Source organism: Sminthopsis crassicaudata, chromosome X (assembly GCF_048593235.1).
Source record: "Sminthopsis crassicaudata isolate SCR6 chromosome X, ASM4859323v1, whole genome shotgun sequence".
NCBI classification, from domain to species: domain Eukaryota; kingdom Metazoa; phylum Chordata; class Mammalia; order Dasyuromorphia; family Dasyuridae; genus Sminthopsis; species Sminthopsis crassicaudata.
Genome location: NC_133623.1, coordinates 18523703 through 18539439, shown reverse-complemented (window position 1 = coordinate 18539439; position 15737 = coordinate 18523703). Strand labels below are relative to the sequence as shown.

The 15737-nt window shown below is 35.7% G+C and overlaps 1 long non-coding RNA gene across 2 annotated transcripts in view; it reads right to left on the bottom strand.

Moving 5' to 3' along the window:
- The window catches only part of LOC141548669 (uncharacterized), a 679315-nt gene that overhangs the window by 612612 nt on the left and 50966 nt on the right, over positions 1–15737 (bottom strand). For both annotated transcript variants that reach the window (XR_012484023.1, XR_012484024.1), the window contains exon 5: positions 6804–6893. This is a non-coding gene — a long non-coding RNA (uncharacterized LOC141548669). The remainder of the gene's footprint in view (positions 1–6803; positions 6894–15737) is intronic.

The window sequence follows — 15737 nt, the reverse complement described above, 5'->3', positions numbered from 1 at the left end:
TAGTGACAGTTCTAAATGCAACATTCTCAAGTTTTTAGAGACTGTCTGACCTCTCGCCAGTTTCTTCCTTCCAGGCATCACTAGGAACAGTTTCAAAGTGTATTTGCATCTTAAAGGGGGAAGGATGTGAAGAAAATATGAAAGCTTTCTTTTAGCAAACTTTTGCGATGCAAGTGGATGGCAAAGTATGGAAAATAACAAAGGCTTGGCCAAAATAAGATAGGGAATATGAGAAAAGTTTTTGGTAGAGTTTAAATTGGCCTAAACATTATGGAAAATAAATTGAGGATTATGCAAGAAAAGTGACTAAAATGTTCATACTGTTTGACCCAGAGATTCCACTGCTACCCATCTGTTCCAAAGAGGTCAAAGACAAAAAAGGTTCTATATATACCAAAAATATTCATAGCAATGCTTGTTATGGGACGAAGAACTGGCCACAAATTAGATGCCAATCAACTGGGGAATGAACGAATGCATTGTGGGACATGAATAATAAAACATCACTGTGCCATAAGAAGAGACAAATATTTGAGAAACATTGCACAGAATCTGGCACATATAGATAGCTAGTTCAATAGAGATAGATATCTATATTTTTATCTATAGATATATCTATCTATCTAGATTGCATATGAAGATGCAGAATGGCATAAGGTGAACCAGGAAACAATATGCATGATGACTACAATGTAAACAAACAGATTTCCAAAATCAAGACAATACTATTATCCTCACAACTGATCCTGGCCCCAAAGAAAAATAAAGGCTCTTCATTAACACTGAAGAGGTAGGGGACTATTAGCATAGTGACACAAATATTGCCATATATGGTTAATATGTTGATAGCTTTTGTTAGACTGTTTCAGTTGTTACAAAGGGTGGTATATTTTCTGGGAATGATGCTGATACTTAAAAAAAGACATCAGTAAAAATGTTTTCTGAAAGGAAAGCAATGAATCCTTTACCATAAATCAAATTCTTTGGAGCTAAAAGAAAAAAAAAAACCAAGTGCTGTCTCGGCATTTTTGCTAGGACTGAGTTTCATGGTTAACCACATTCATCTACTCATGTTTGAAATTTCCTACTTTCTTTGGATCATGGCCTTGCTATGACCATAAATTTCTTAGCCTGAATTAATTGATCTTGAAAATTAGGGATATTTAGTTTGCATATTTTTGATATAATTTTCTCTGGATTTATGGCTTCACAAAAATCTCAGACAATGAATTAGCTAGAATCTTCCTAAGATCCAATGCTGTTTCCTGGCTTACTCCTTGTTAAACAGTCCAATTTCTTTTCAAACTTGCATTCATTAACATGACTTATGATTGCCAGTTTCAAAATGACAACGAATGTTTGTAGAAAGAAACCTATCATCAAGGTGAACAAGTTTTATATTTGATAGAAATTAATGATGACAAACCACTGGGTAAGAAAAGAATAACTCTAAATCTTTATTAAAGACTTTTGACCAACTAAACAAAATAATGTGAAGGTTATAGCTTTCCAACTAAGTTAGATATTAAGAGATGAAATATCCTTGGTATAAAAGTGGATGAAATTTCCTTTCTAGTAAGGTTGATTTTCAATCCAACTATCATAAGGCCATTGTGAGATTTTCTACTTAAGGATTAGTGTTATGAGAAGGACAGGAAGTGAGGACTCAGGAATAAAAAGTGTTAGTCCTGAGTTTGATCAGTATTCACTCTTGAGTGTATGTCAGTACTTTAGGCATGGTTCCATGAAAGTTTTGGGAATACAAAGCAAGTAGATGCTGGAACTGGGGGAGGTTGGCACATTTCTCTGAGATTCTGAACCCAAAGAGTGTTTGTGGGCTAGGTTTACCGTGCTAATTGACTAAAAGCATTCTCAGCATTTTCATGAGCTATGATGATGACAAGATTGAGCCAAGATTTAATAGCTGAGCTGGTGAGGCCAGAGCCTGGTAGTGTTTAGAAAGAATAGAAGGTGCTCAGGGAGCAGTCACTTGACCTAGAGTTTAGAGAATGAGATTAGTCCAGATATATATGTTTACCTGAAAGAGGGGGATAGAGGTAGAAAGAGAGACAGCCAGCCAGCCAGAGACAGAGAGACAGAAACAGAGAGGCATTTTGAGAAACAATGAGTTCTGTTTTAACTATAATGAGTCTGAAATGCCTATGGGAACAACCAAGTAAAGATGGCTACAAGGCAGTTATGAGGTTGAGGATCTCACAGTTATCTATATAGAAATAATAGTTGAATATATTAGAACTGATAAGATTACCAAAAAAGAGAGCAGAGATGGAGAAGAGAAGAGAGCGCAGGAAAGAGCTCTTGATACATACAACTAGCTAACAATCGTGACCTGAATGAAGATATAGCAGTGAAGGCTGAGTAGAAGCAGTCAGAATTATAGGAAGAGAACCAGAAATTTCTCAAAAGGTAAACTTAGGCTTCACCTTAGGAAATTCTAACAATTAGTAATTTCTAGAAGTGGAATGGGTTGCCTCAGAAAGCAATGGTGGATTTTCCCATCATGGGAAAGTCTTTAAGTGAAGAAGAGATGACTACTTGTTGAATATGTTGCTGTTGTAGGTAGACACTAGGCCAGATGACCATCAAATATTTAACACAAGGAAGAGGAGATGCTAATTAGGAAGATGTGATAACTATCTTCAGGTATTTGAGCAGTTGTCACATTGTTCTTGATATGGTCAGGACAGTAATACCTAGTTTGAAATAAACATGTGACAAATTTACAATGGCCATTCTCTTGGCAAAAGGTAGATTTATTAAGGGGAAGGGGTTACAGGCAAAATGAAAAGATACACTAGACACAAGGAATGGTAAATATTCAATAGAATTGGGAGAGCAGATATTTAGACTAAACAAAGTGAGCTAGAAAAAAGAAAATAGGCCATTACAGAGAAGGAAGGCACTATGAGGGAGAGAAAGAGAGAACTTCATAGCAGGCTTAGTCCTGAAGAGATCTTAGTAAAGATGTTCATCATAAGCAGATCTTTTATGGGGGAAATATATCCTTGAGGTTTCTCAAGGAGAGCTGGGCAGTAAAGGAGGGAACTCAGAGGGAAGGGTCAGGAGCCAGAAGGAATGCACCTGGCAGACCAATCCCAGACCTGTCTAAAGACGTGGTAATAAATATCTCAAAACGTTGTTTGAAGATACTCAGAGGTTGGGAGAAAGATTGTGGGGTCTGGTAAAGAGTTCCTTCCTAAATAGTCTGAATTATCTGATAATAGAATTATTTGATAACAGCGTCTTTCTGACAGGGGAAGAGATTAAGTCATAACAATTCTGTTTGATCATAGAGGACAGAACTGGGAGTACCAGCATGAGGTTGCAAAGAGATTAAGCTAGGCTTGGTGGCCTAAAGAAAACTTTGGACTTGCTATGAAGTTGGATGGTCGACCACAGAGCTGGTTGAGAGTACACAGAGAATAACAGTTGGAAAGACAATGGGCAATGACTTGGGCCAGGAATTATCAGGATGCTGAGAGTGTACTATATTGCCAGAAGAAAGATGTTGTACTGTTCATGACTTTAAATTTTTCCTTAAAAAAAGGCCCATCTGTTTAACATCAGGATTCTTCTGATAATGCTGGGTAGCACTTGAGTCATTGTTCCTAATGTCCAACACTCAAGGCTCTGCATGGTCAGTCCCAAGCCTACTTAATTGATTCTGCAATATTTCAGTCCAGCAAGGCTCTCTCTTCTCTTTTATTGAAACATTTGACTCAGGAGAATCAAGGGTAAAGACTGTTATCAAAGAACTCTATGATTAAAGAAAAAAGACTGATGACATGGTGACTGTGACGGAGATACAGACTGTGTAAGGAGAATGATAAGTCTTCCAGCATTTTGAGTGGGCTCCATGTGGAAGATATGGGCATGAATCATGCAGATTGGGTGGACCCAGGTGGTGTGTCATTAGCATTAGTAAAGGGCATATACGCAATGAGAAATCACAGATTTTAGCATTTAAGAATAAGGAAAAACTTCTTAAACAATTGTTATCTCTATGGGGACAGATTCCTTTAGCACATAGAACATAACACATAGCAGGTTTGATCTCATTGGAGGCCTTCAAGCAAAGACTGGATAAGTTGTAGAAGGGATTCTTGGTCACATAGAAGTTGGACTAAATTATTTCTTATGTCCCTTTGAACATCAATACCTTAAAATTCCATAATGATACAGTGAATTTAAGGATTGAAAAGAACATGTATGAAGTGATGCTGAGCCCTAGCTCATGCAGAGCAGAGAAAATAATGTACATAAAGACTACAACATCAATAGAACACCAAAAAAGACACAAAAACTCTGGTCCAAGACAAAAGGAAATTCTAATAGCAACGGTTACAGATAATGTACATCTTCTTCCTACCTGTAAAAAAATGGCAAGTGGCAAAAATGAGAAGTAACAGTCTCAGTCACTCTATGACCAGATTTTATTAATTAACTATTTTCTGCAAAAATACTTTGTGGGGCTTTTGAGTGTATAGGTTTTTGCTTGGGCTATTTTTTGAAGTGAGCTTGAGTGTTGATATCAGTTCTGGATAAAAAAAAGTAATACAAAGTATTTTTTAATCATCTTCCCCGGTTTGGTTTTCAATTTAATACCTTCCTGTTTCATGTTTTTTTTTGTGTGTTTTTAACATTGCTTTCCTTTTAGGAAAAAGGCCAATATCTAAACATAGGGTTTGTGTGTGTATGTGCCTGCAATTTCATTTCCATTCAGTTTATTCATAGAGTACTTTAGAAATTATGCACAAGATGCATTTGAAGAAAGTATTTCTTACATCTTAAAAATGACTCCAAACCACAGTCTTGGTTTCATTTTTAGTGAACTGATCATTAGCATTTTTTTAGAAACTGAACGTTTATTGTTTGAAGAGAGGGTTGTGGCCAGAGAAACACAAGGTAGTATCAAAAGTAGAAGAGAAGCATGTAATTAGATTTAATTAGATAAAGTCCTGCTAGTAATTAGATTTCTACTTGAGACCCTGCAGCTAAGGCCAATTTTTTCTTGCTTGGTTGGATTTTTTTTTGCCTGTAGGCTTGGCAGGAATCCGCTAATTGCCAATGAGAGGCTGCTAAGCAAGATAGCATCCCAATGCTTGAAAACATGGCAAATGGGCAATGGAGAAATTAAGTTTCCCACTAGAGCATCTGGTACTGCAATCAAGTGATGTACACAGGCAGTTTGCCATGAGAAAGTGATAAGAGCTACTGACAAGAATGAGAGGGGACTGAGGAAATCATTTTCAGCAAGTATGAAAGCTGAGTTAAATCTGGCAGGAACCTAAATAGAGGGCTCTTTGTGTTTCTCTGAGTGTCAAATAACAGGTTTACAAGGAGAGTATGAATTGGCTTTCCTCCTGGAAATGGCTGATGAAAAGTCACTTTACTCCTTAAACTATCAGGGAAAGTACAAACATCCTCAAAAAAAATGATGGCCTTCAGGGAGAAAAGTTTATGAAAACGGCGAAGGGAATTCCAATTTATATTATCAGGTTTGAGAGTAGAAGATTATGACCTAGACAAGAAAAGAAACAAGCCATAGAAATGAACACTTTTAGTTAGAAATTGAGGGGAACATTCCCTAAAAGTGATTTCTTTTGCTCCAAAGAATGGAGACTTACATCCACAGAAGCTGATAAAAGAGACATTATTAGAAGACACATTGTCAGAAGGAGATGACTTGGATAGTAATGGTTGGTGATATCCTACAGAGGACAAAGAGGCATAATGAACAACAGAAGCTTCCAGCATCTTCCTTGGGCAGATAATGTGGTCAATCCTATGACTACTATGTTCCAGTTTGCAAAACTTTTTGCAAATATTCCCTTTGATCCCCACAAGAACCCTGGGATGTAGGTGCTATTATTATTCCCATTTTACAGGTGAGGAAAGAGAAGCAGTCAAATGTTAAGTGACTTACCCAGGCTCACAGAACTAGTAAGTATCTGAGGTCTTCTCCAAGTCCCATCCTCTATCTACCATGCTACTTAGTTTCCTTTGTCTAACAAACATCATTGTTTTTGCCCTTAGCTTCCCCTACCAAGTTTATCTAGAGCACTCTTGACACAGCTTTTATAGAAAAGACCAAACTTTTATATCAATTTTCTTTTCCCTTCACTTGATTTCATCTTGTGTAGCAGGCTTTTCCAAATCTGATAAGCATGCTGCAAAAACTGACCCATCTTCCTCCACACAAAATGGTTTTTCTTTGTTTCTGGCAAATTTAATTCCCCAGAGTACCCCATTCCTCCTGGACTAGTGTCCTTTGAAGAATTTGAGGCTACAGGATCCCGCATATTCTCATTCTGAATCCACTGAAATTTCTCCACTCCAAAGACAGATGTATGTCTTTCAATATTAATAACTCTTTCCCTATCATATATTCCAAGATGGTACAGGATCTTCCCTGTGATGTTTCCAGAAATTCTATCCTGCAACTAGTTCCTTCTTCGGAGTTAGAATTGGATCAAAATAGCATTCTTCTTCATAGGTTCTTATATAAGTTTTTGTCAGATTATTATAACGTTGAAAGATGTATTTATAGCTCAGAAGGATTTATAAGAGTATTTTATAAACTATTAAAGAAACTAATACTTGCTGCACTATATAAACTGTTCACAAGAATAAAGAAGTCCTCTGACCAACATCCTTCTCTAAGACAAATATATTCCTGATATCCAAAGCATGGAATGAAAAAGTAGAAAGAACATTATAAACTTTGTTCACTATTGTATATTGATATAAAATATGAAAAATTCACCATGGAAAACAATTACCTGATCAACTCTGATAGACTTGGCTTCTTTCAAAAGTGAGATGATTGAGGGCAATTCCAATAGAGTTGTGACGGAGAGAGCCATCTGCATCTAGAGAGGGAATTGTGAGAACTGAGGGTGGATCACAACATAGCATTTTCATCTTTTTTGTTGTTGTTTGGTTGCTTGTTTTTTCTTTCTCATTTTTTTTCTTTTTGAACTGATTCTTTTTATGCAGCATGATAAATGTGGAAATATGTATAGAACAGTTGTACAAGTTTAACATATATTGGATTCCTTGCTGTCTAGGGGAGGAGTGGGGGAAGGCATAGAGAGATTAAAAAAAAAACTTGTAACACAGGGTTTTGCTAGGTTAAATGTTGAAAACTATCTTTGCATGTATTTTGAAAAAAAAAGCTATTATTTTTTTAAAAGCAAAATTATTCACTGTAACTAGGATGGGTTTATGCTAGGAATATAAAGATGATTTAATATTTAGGACTAGTATAGACATAAGCATAACAAAAGTAATTAAAATCAGATTACATCAACAGATGTAGAAAAAGCCTTTCACAGAGAACATAGCACTATTTATATTAAAAATTTAATTAAAATTACTGTTTTTGTTAATTTGATCAAAAGTAGATATCTAAACCCAAGAGCTAGAATTATCTGGATTTAAGAATTATGGGTAAATCCCTATGTAATGACTGGGATAAAGCAAGGATACCCTTTATCTTCATTATTATTTGACATAATGGTAGAAATACTAGCTACAGAAATAAGGGTAAAAATGTAAGAATAAATGCAGAAAAAAATCTATATTTACACATTATATAATAGTTTACTCATAGAATATAGAAAATAAGCAAAAAGCAATGAAGGCAATTAGTAATTTCAATAAGTAGCAAGATGCAAAAGAATAAGACAAAATTCATCAGTCTCTTTCTATAATGCTAAATGAATTCAAGAAAAAGACAGGAAAAAGAAATTCCATTCAAGGTAACAACATTGTACATTAAACATCTCTGAATTAAACAAGCAAAATACATGTAGGCCTTCTATAAATAGAACCATTAAATACTTTTTTTAAAGAAATAAAAGGGCTAAATAATTATAGTCAATTCAATTCATTTTAAAGATATTTATTAAATGCTTGTTGTATGAAAGGAAGTAGAGTTAAGTATTTAGGGATTCAAAGAGAATGAATAACAAAGTAATTCCTCATGTGAAGGACCTTATATTTCACTGGGAGAGGGAATTCAACATTACAAAGATTTGTAAATGTTGGATACTGGCTCTTATGGGACCTTAGTTTCTCATTTGTTAAATGAGTGGATTGAACTAAATGGCTTCTAAGATCCTTTCACACACTAGATCTATAACAATATAAAGTATTCTGAAATTAGCAGTATGACGCATCATAAAAACAAGCACTCACAAGTAGAGGGATAAGGCAAGGTTTTCTGGAGGAGGTGGGACCTGAGATATGCTTACTGAAAGCTAGGGTATCTATAAGGCAGGGATATGGAGGGCATGCATTTTAAATATGTAGGACCACCGGTTAAAGACATGGAGATAAGCAGATGGAATATTTTATATGCATATTGTTAGAAGGTCCATTTAAAAGTAATGGAGAGGGCATGAAGAGAGGTAAAAAGAAATATGACTTATTCAAGTAAAAAGCTATGTTATGGTGAGCTTTTAATGCTAAGCTGAGGATTTTTTTAACCCTAAGGCAATGGGGAGGCACTAAAAATTTCTCAGATGAATGTCATAGATTCATTTTTCAAAAATTTTTATCTAAAAGCCATGTAAAAGAGAAATTGGAGAAGAGAGAGAGACTGGAAACAGAAAATGTTTCAGAGGCTAATGAAATAGTTAATTAAGAGACATGGAGTACCTGAATTAGTGGATAAAAGGCAGCAGATATGACAGATTCTAGGAATTCATTATCTTACATGATCACCACCCCAATATCCAATCTGTGATCAAGGCCTGTCAATTTTGCTTCTAAACATCTGTAAAATATGCTCACTTATCTCCTCTGATGTTGTGACCGTCCTGATAAAGGCTTTCATCAACTCATGCCAGGACTGTTGCAGTGGCCCTGCTGTGGATATGTCTCATTTAAGTCTCTCCCCACTCTAATCCATCCTCCATTTAACCACCAAAGTGAGTTTTCTAAAGCTTAGGTACAATCATGTCAACTCTATTCAATAAACTCCAGTGGCTCACAATGAACTCCAATGTATAAAATGCCCAGAGTCCACCATCACCTCCTATCTTTATAGTTTTCTTATACCTTACTCTCCAATGTCCACTTTGATCCAATAACACTAATCTTTTGGCTATTCCACAAAAAATACACTCTGTCTCTCAGTAGTAAGCATTTTCTCCAGCTATCTAGTATCCCTAGAATTCTCTTCCTCCTCATCTCTGCCTACTGGCTTCCATGGCTTTCTTTAGTTTCCAACTAAAATCCCATCTTTCATGAGAAGCCTTTCCAAATTATTCTTAATTATCATGCCTTTCTTCACTTATTACCTATTTATAGCTTGTTGCACATATTTCTTTCTTTGTTGTCTCCCCAGTTGGATTGTGAATTCCTTGAAGTCAAGGACTTTTGCTGCTTTTTTTTTTTTTTTTTTTTTTTGCAAACCCAGTGCTTAGCACAATGCCTGGCACATAGCAGGAATTAATAAATGTTTATTGCCTAACTGTCTAACACTAGTGGAGAGTAAAGGGAAGAATCATTGATTACTCCAAGGCTGTAAACTTGGGTAGCTAAAAAGAAGGAATTGTCCTCACCATAAATAGACACTTTCAGAGGAGATAAAGATTAGGGGGAATGCTATGAAATCAATTTCATTTTAAACATATGTAATTTCAGATGCCTAGAGGACATATAAGGAGAATTGCTTGTAGATACCAGACAATATGGGGTTGGAATTATGGAAAGATTTAGATACATAGATAGATATTTAGACAGATCGATATTTACATAGACAAACAGACAGACAGATGGGCACACTAGCAAATTAAGTGCACAAAGAATCAAAGCACCAGTGGCAGCTTATAGGATTATTTAGAAAGAGACTACTAGCCTAGCCAAAAAAATAGGTTTAGTTCAGAATATTATACCACACACCACAATAAATTTCAAGTGGATTAACTAACTGTTAAATGGCAGTACATGAAAAAGAAAGATGAATGGAAGCTCATATTATTAAAAATAATGACCAGAGGATATATTTGTAACTAATTATGAAGTAAAAGAAATTATAAAAAACAAAACAGATCATTTTTATTATACAAAATTTGAACTCTTTTAAAATAAAAAAGTCAATGTATCTACACTTAGAAGAAAATATTTATTTGGATAAAAGCAGTCTTTGTATTAAAGAGTTCAGATACATTTGGGGTTACTTGGCACAAAAATATATCATTCCATAACAGACAAGTTGTCAAAGGATAAGAGAATACAATTTTCAAAAGAAAAAAATACAACCTACCAAAATCCATCTCAAAAAGTTCCAGATGACTAATATTCAGAGAAATATACATTAAAACAAATCTGAGTTATCATCTTACACCCACGGAGACAGCAAAGATGAGACAACTCATTGTTGAAAAAATTTGAGAAAACGGGAATACTAATTTACTGTTGATTTATCTGTGGATTTCTTTGACAATTCTGCACAATAATTTGGCTCTAATCAAGGCAATTACTAGAATTCTAGATGAAAAAATGAGATGAAAAAATGTTATGTACTTCCTCACAGAGAAGAGCTAAACCCAGGATGCATTTTGAGACAGATATTTTTTTGACATGGTCAATTGGTTTTAGCATATACTTTTGTGGCAAAGGTTTTTTGGGGGGTTAAACTTTCAGGGGAAGACATGAAAGAAAGAATTATTTTAATTAAAATATGTTAAATTTAAAAAGAAAACCCATTTATATTATACAAAACATTAGCAAACTTTTTATATCCTTTGGCCTACAGTTTTCACTACTGAGATGATAACCTAATAAGATTACAGCACAAAATAATCCATATGTGTGAAAATATGCACAGCAGCATTTGTAGTTACAAAAATCTTGGAGACAAAATATGTGCCAAACAAGAACTGTGAATTGTGGTATGTGAATATAACGGAATATTACATCAATACAGGAATGACAAAAGTGAATTCAGAATAACAGAGGAAGTTTTAAATGATGCAAAGTGAATAAAATAGACCAAAAAGAACCAAATATGCACCAACTACAACAATGTAAGTAAAGTCTATGTGGAAAAGCTTCATGTCACCAAAACCCATCTTTTCCACAAAAGTTTCCTACTGATGCTATGTGAATCACAGAAAACTCTAAAGAATGATAACTTTGAATGACCCAAAAAGCATTGGAAAAACACATGGTAGCATAATCCCAACCATGATTTGTGCCCATTAAGTGGTCTACAGGATACCATCCCAGCACATTGCTCATGGAACAGGACAAAGATATTATCATGCCTGGCTCACACATTGTGCTTCTACTAACAGAATATTTTGTAAAGTCGTTGGAAAAAGATTCTAGTATGTTGAGTAGGTATGTTTTGGATGATTTAATGGGAGTATGTGGACAAGAAATTAAACAGGCTAAGAAGCCAGCAGTGAATAGCAACTAAAGCAAAGAAGGGAATACTTCCCTCAGTGAAGCATCTCAGTGAAGCATTGAAGTACTATGATAACATTTCCAGGGAAAATGACAACTTGTAGCTCAAATGGAGACTGTGTAGACAGAGTCTAGGTTGCCTCTTCCTGATTTCCAAATAATTTTTCATTACTTTGTCATTTAACACTTCTACATAGTGTACACTGAATGTTTTTCTAATGATCATCAAGATTGAATAATTGGGGCAGCTAGGTGGCACCATGGATAGAGCACCACCCCTGAAGTCAGGAAGACTTGAGTTCAAATCTGGCCTCAGACACTTAACACTTCCTAGGTGTGTGCAAGGTAAAGGCAAGTCCTTATTCCCGTTTCTCTCAGGGGAGAAAAAAAAAAAGATTAACATTATTTTATTATTTTTCTTTTTTAAAGATTTTAAATTATCCAATTTTAATTGTTTCAAAAGAATAAAATCATCTCAATGTTATATCCTTCTTAAGGTTTTTGGTTACAAAATTTTATGACCATTGTTTCCCTTGAAATTTATCTATGCTAATTTTTTTCCCATTCTTACATATATGTTCTTGAAGCATAAATTAAAGGAGAGAAACACATTCCCTTTGCTGTGGCCAGTATGCTAATTTAGCCAAGTACATTTCTCCTTTCTCAAAAAAATTCTTTGTATTTTCTATGACCCTGATTCAAAAATCATGAAATTAGATTATGCCATAAATGTAACATAGGAGATGGGAGGTAGAAATGATCCCCAAGGGGCAGCTAGGTGGCGCAGTGGATAGAGCACCAACCTTGAATTCAGGAGGACCTGAGTTCAAATCTGATCTCAGACACTTAACACTGCCTAGCTGTGTGACCCTGGGCAAGTCACTTAACCCCAGCCTCAGGAAAAAAAGAAAAGAAAAGAAATGATCCCCAAGAAATGTGTGTCTTTACAAGTGGGTTATAGCTGATATTAGACATTTTAAGGGTGAACGTTGGAATCAATACAAACTTAAAACCTGGTGGTGGTGGTGGTGGTGGTGGTGTGTGTGTGTGTGTGTGTGTGTGTGTGTGTGTGTGTGTAGGGAAGATCTCATTATCTACTTGCAGGCAACAGGTGTGATTTTCTTCCAGTTGGAATTTTCTGCCTGCAGCCAATGCTGGCCATGGTTCATTCACTTAGCTTTCCCACTGCTGTGGCAATGGTTGGAGCCACAGCAAAAGACTTCAAACAATAGGTTGCTTGTGAAATCTTGTCTCATTTCCCCCCTTCCCTTTGTTATTTGTAATTTATTTATCAAGGAACCTAGCTCAGCAGCTGGCTCAGAACGACAGCTAGCTAACAGTGGTGTCCAGTTTTCTCCTTTCCTCTCACTGATCCCATAGCACACACATATATTCATCCATTCATACTCTCCCACTTTGGCCTGTTCCTCTTCCCTTTTCTCATTCTCCCTTCTAAAGTGCAATCACAACATTCCTTAAAATTCTAAACACCAGTTTAAAAAAAGATGTCAGAAAAATGTGTTTCTATTCACACAGTTCCGATTTTAAGACATCTGGGATTGTTTTCAAAGAGAATTTATCATTTCTGTGGAAAATATGTTCATTTTATTTATTTTTCATCTTTCATTCATTTGGGGTACAAAACACATTCATCTTATCTTCTAAAACCCTCTCCTTTCTCTGGCTATCTACAAATTTGTTGTCTTTGGAATTGCAAATGACAGGACGGTGATTGGCTCTCTATTTTTAAACTCTACTGGATTATTTTAAATACAAATTCATTCTGGGCTCTAGAGTGCAGATGATGATCAATATTTCATTTCCTCATCATAGGGAGGTGGGAAACTACGGGTGGGAAACATGCAGTTGTGATACTTTGCAGAGCTTTTTTGTATGAAAAGGGAGTATTTTAAAGGTAGCGTTAATAGAAAAGAACAATGATGTAAAAAATCAACAAAGCATTTTAAAACAAATATTTAAAAACAACTCTCTTAAAGGAAATTGACTCAATCAAGCTGGCAAACAGCAACAATTACTGAAAGATCACAGGAAAAACCTTTAGAGGATATGAAAGATGGACCATAGGGAGGTTTGGCCAGTCTATCAAGCTAATTCATGTCAATAGTAGGCCATTTTACTTTACCCCATCAGACATCCCAAAACAAGACACTCTATCTTTTGGCTTCAAGCATTTTCTCTATCTGTTCCCCATGCTTGGAATGTTTTCCATCCTCAATTCTGCCCACTGGCTAACATAGCATCTTTTAAGTCCCAACTTAAATCCCATATTCTTCCCTTCTAAATTCTAGTACAACCTTTCTACTTTACTGTTATTGTTTAGTCATGTGTTATTCATAACTCTTTGGGGTTTTCTGGGAAAGAATATTGGAGTGACTTTTCATTTTACAGGTGAGGAAACTGAGGCAAACAGGGTAAAGTGATTTTCCAAGACCACACAGATAGTAAGTATCTGAAACGAGATCTGATTCTTTCTGATTCTAAGCTGAAAACTCTATCCATTGTACCACCTAAGTGCCTGGATTCCCTCTATTTTTTTTAATAATAGTTTTTTTTTTAAATTTTCAACATACATGCAAAAATAGTTTTCAACATTCACCTTTGCAAAACCTTGTGTTTCAAAATTTTCCCTCCCTTCCCCCTAGACAACCAATAATCCAATATAAGTTAAATATGTGCAATTCTTCTAAACATATTTCCACATTTATCATGCTGCACAAAGAAAATCAGATAAAAAAGGAAAATGACAAAGAAAAAAACCAAGCAAACAATAATAAAAAGGTGAAAATACTGGGTTGTGCTCCACATTCAGTCCCCGCCATCCTCTCACTGGATGCAGATGGCTTTCTCAATCACAAAACGATTGGAATTGGTCTGAATCACCTCATTGCTGAAAAGAGCCACGTCCATTGGAATTGATCATTGTATAATCTTGTTGTTGCTATATACAATATTTTCTTGGTTCTACTTACTTCACTTAACATCACTTCATGTAAGTCTCCCCAGGTCTCTCTGAAATACTCCTGTTGATCGTTTCTTACAGAACAATAATATTCCATAGCATTCCTACACCATAATTTATTCAGCCATTCCCCAGATGATGGGGAGACTCATTTTCCAGTTTCTGGCCACTACAAAGAGGGCTGCCACAAACACTTTTGCACATGTGGGTCCTTTTCCTTCGTTTAAGATCTCTTTGGGATATAGGCCCAGTACAAACACTGCTGGGTCAAGGGGTATGCACAGTTTGATAGCCCTTTGGGCAGAGTTCCACATTGCTCTCCAGAATGGCTGGATGAGTTTACAACTCCAGCAACAATATATTAGTGTCTGGGTTCCTTCCATTAAGTCTTTTCTATTTATTTTGTCTATAGCTCGTTGTTTGCTTTTTATCTTTCTTATCTAAGCTTGCTGAGGACAGGACTGTCTTTTGTCTCTTTTTATATCCTCAGCATAGTGTCTGGCACATAATAGGTGCTTAATAAATGCTTACTTACTGACAGTTCAGAGAAACTATCCTTCAATTATTAGAAGTGCTGTAATTTTTTTGAACTCTTTTTGATTTGAGTCTTCCCTATTTCCGTAGCTATGAAAGCATAGGCCATCTTTCATGTAAAAAAAACTTAATTTTTTTTGCTTCCTTCTTTTAATATGAATCCAGGTGAGATTTGGAGCTTTTTAAAAATGTGGGTATTCCTTCTATTCCTGAAGATGCCAGCCCATGAACACTTTGTCATCCTAAAGGATCCAAGTTATCTATGATCTATGCTTTACTCTCACTAAATGATAGACCTATCTTCTTTTCTGATTCCACATATTTGGATGTTTTGGATATCTTGGAATCTATTTGTTTCTCCTATGTATCTTCCTAGTGACCTCTGGGCCAGCTATGGCTCTTTGGAGACTAGAGATCATAGAACCATAGAATCTTGGCTCTAGAGTTAGAAGGCACCTCAAAAGCCATTTTGCATAACCCCCTCATTTTATAGATTAGGAAACGGAGTCCCCTGGAGGGGAAGTGAATGACTTAGCTTGACATAGGTAATAAGTATCCAAGGGAGGATTTGAAAACAGTTCCTCTGACTCCAGTCTGCTCTTTCAATTATACACTATAGCTCCAAAGCACAGAATGATCTCCTAAAGGTGATCCAATTCCCTCTCTCTTCATTCTGTTCCATTCTGAGCACAGATTATTATTATTATTATTATTATTATTTTGCTGAGGTAATTGGGGTTAAGTGACTTGCCCAGGGTCATATAGCCAGGAAGTATTAAAT